Source organism: Cephus cinctus, unplaced genomic scaffold (assembly GCF_000341935.2).
Source record: "Cephus cinctus unplaced genomic scaffold, Ccin1 Ccin1_scaffold0331, whole genome shotgun sequence".
Lineage (NCBI taxonomy): Eukaryota > Metazoa > Arthropoda > Insecta > Hymenoptera > Cephidae > Cephus > Cephus cinctus.
Window position 1 is genome coordinate 403,136 of NW_014333028.1, and position 3,018 is coordinate 406,153.

A 3,018-nucleotide genomic window follows, 5' to 3' on the forward strand; every position below is an offset into this window, starting at 1 on the left:
CCCCCCCTGCCCCCCCCTAACCCAGTCCCACCCCAAATTCCTTTTTTCTTCCTATAAACATTTTTCCCTAGACGAGGAAACCCGTGAGGAAGGAATTTACGAGAATAAAATCATTTGAACTTGCCGCGTAACGTCGGAGAAAATTTAATTAATCGTTCGATCGCAGCGCCCCAATCGATCGCGCGACGAATTTAGGAAGCTCGAAAAAGCTAGGTTTAAAATTTACCCAAAATCGTATACACGTAACTTCCATGCATTTATACGCCCTTCCTGCGGTGTCGGATCGAGCAGCGCGCATGCGCAGAACGAATAAAGAAAGCCGGAAGTGACTGAATTTTGCACCTCGAAGAAGAATGAGATGCGCTAAAATTAGCCCGTACGTGAAAAGTGGCGTTGACGTTGCGATCCCGTTAAAAGATCAGCCTCGATAGCACGCGAACGCGTCAGCCATATATGTATATTGTATATACCCTGTGTGTACATATATACATATATACGCAGAGATATATAGGACTGCGAATAAAGTAATGGACGAAAATATCATTTCTCTTCGGCCGCGGTGCTCGATACGGGTCGCGCCTTCGTGGATCCGGGACTCGTCGAAAAGTGCTGATTTCAAAACAGATAGTGAAAGACGAAAGAAAAAAAAAGAAAAAAAAAAGAAGAAAACGAGAAGAATTTAAGCCCACCCGTTATAACGGCAACGCGAAGCGATAATATATCGTCAGTGATTTCGTAATTCGCTCGATGAATTTTCACTCGATATAAAATTTTCACCGGAGGAATCCGGCGACGCGCGCCATCTTGCGTTAGTAAATTGGCGGCAATTTTGAATCGTATCCTTTTCAACGGTCGTTCCGTACCATCTACTTGGACATGTTACCCGGTAGACTCCTTGAATTTTTTTTCTCTCTCTCTTACAATCCTATCTTCAATCCTCGACTCGGATGCTCTTTCATTTCTCTTTTAATATTTCTCGCCGATTCTCACGCCTCGGCCTGTCAAACAATTCATTGTTATATTCTCTTCTGTCACGTGTTGCGCTCCGGTGCAACCACGTGCCATTCTCCGTCAAAGATAAGGCGCGCGCGCACTTCTTCTTAATGCGTCTTAAATATGGTTATCAGTGTTTAATTAATACGTCCCACCAATGCACGTCGCACATCTACGTGGGGGAAAATAAAATCACGCGTCGCCGCATACACTCGTTCGCTCTATTATTCTTCGTCTATCCGGTATGCCAGTGGTCCGATTATGTTTCGACTTCTCATATGCGACTAATTCACCGTGTTTACGACTTCTCGACCTGATAAGGGCGACCGATACTTCGCGATACTTAAATATACACGGGTGTACTATATACACGCATAATATAAAACTCCATGGTCACCCTATATAAATATATTGACACTTCGCAAAAAAAAAAAAAAATATGCAATTAAAAACAGCAAATTGTCATATTGAACAATTTTTTTGAGTTTGTAAAAAATTTTCATTTTCTTTTTTTTTTTCAAAATTTTTTTTTTTTCATAGCAATTAAAAAATATTTTCACAGTCTTGCCTATGTACGCTTGATTTGTGGAGGGAAAAAATTTTATCCAATTTTTTAGAAATATATTTTGAAAAAAGGTGTGACTCATTTCGAGATCACTCGGTGCTAGGTGTACTGGGACGTCTTTAAAGGGCCCTACAAGGTCATCAGCCCTGAGCTTCAGGCCCTGTGAGAACCATATGAAAGCTGATCCAAGATTGGATCCATTGGGGTCTCATCCTACACACGCCCGTCTACCTTCGTACCTTGAATAGGGTACACGTGATGGTACATACGCATTCACGGACGCCTGCCAGCGCCCGAGCATACTTGTAGCACCGAGAGGAGGAAGGATGTGGTCAAGAAGACGGGCGAAGCAGGTGACGCCGCCGTCGTGCCAATATTACGCAAGACACTGTGGGAAATAACGGCTCCATATGTTCCAAAGGTTCGAAAGGCTTTTGAATGCTTTTTTTTCCGTAAATTCATTTTACTGCACGATTTAAGCGTACTCCGTGATAAATCGCGATCGTACGTGCCTGCTCCTGCACACGAGGAAGCACGAGTGATAAGGCTGACCGATAATACGTTGATATCAATTTATATGGTTAATCACATTTTATTCAGTACAGGATCGTTGAGGCTTCTGGCGATAATACGTAGAATCGCACGTGGTTGGTAAAAATTTGACTTTTAATGAATTTCTACAATACGTTATGGTTGCGGTTTTCGAGTAAGATTTTTTAAAATTTTTCGTACCCGTAAAATGGGTGAAAAAAAAATTTCAAAATCTTTCTACTCGAATTCCCGTTATATCTAAGTACTCCTATGTTCCGGTAATGCTCTTATCAGTCGGTGGGACGCGGAATGTTGCTACGGGCAAAGAGATATCGAGGGTCCAGCTGTCCAGCAGCTGTGAGCTTCACCTGCTGAAAGTTCAACGTGTTGGTTGGCCTACTGTGCGCGTGTGCACGTGCCCCGACGTATTTGGACGCCGAGCGTCTAAGGAAAGATACCAAGACGGGAAGGGGTTGAGCTGCCGGGACGTTGGTTACATTCGAATAGCGCCTTTTTGGGAGCTGAATAAATGTTAATATGCAAATCAGAGGCTTTTACATCTGTTCCGCTTGCTTTGCGTCTACAAGCGCGCTTTACGTACCGGATTCTAAGGTCTGGCCTAACCTAACCCAAGCCTAACCCAAGCCTAACCCAAAGGTAACCTACAATCGTGATTTATGGAATCGCACGACTATTATTCGCAATTACGTTCCACTTGCTCAAACTTTTTCGGTCGATCGATTCGTTCGGACTGCTCCGAGGTATCGAATTTGTTAATAATTATTTAATTATTATTTATGTAAATTTTTTTTTTTTTCATAATTACGTATAATTTCCTAATACGTTCGTCCCAACCTTTTTGCCTCGTTTGCCCGTGACGTTACTGATGGGTTTAGTGTATTGTTTTTTTTTTTTTTTTTTAAAATTTT

At 42.3% G+C, this 3,018-nt stretch overlaps 1 protein-coding gene across 4 annotated transcripts in view; it reads left to right on the forward strand.

Annotated features, from left to right (window-relative positions):
* LOC107267047 (gustatory and odorant receptor 22) overlaps window positions 1–3,018 on the forward strand; it is a 28,150-nt gene that overhangs the window by 3,829 nt on the left and 21,303 nt on the right. For 2 of the 4 annotated variants that reach the window (XM_025084246.1, XM_025084247.1), the window contains exon 3: window positions 1,662–1,979. The exons of the other annotated variants lie outside the window; for them this stretch is intronic. The gene's annotated coding sequence lies outside the window, so the exon portion shown is untranslated. The remainder of the gene's footprint in view (window positions 1–1,661; window positions 1,980–3,018) is intronic. 4 annotated transcript variants of the gene reach the window in all.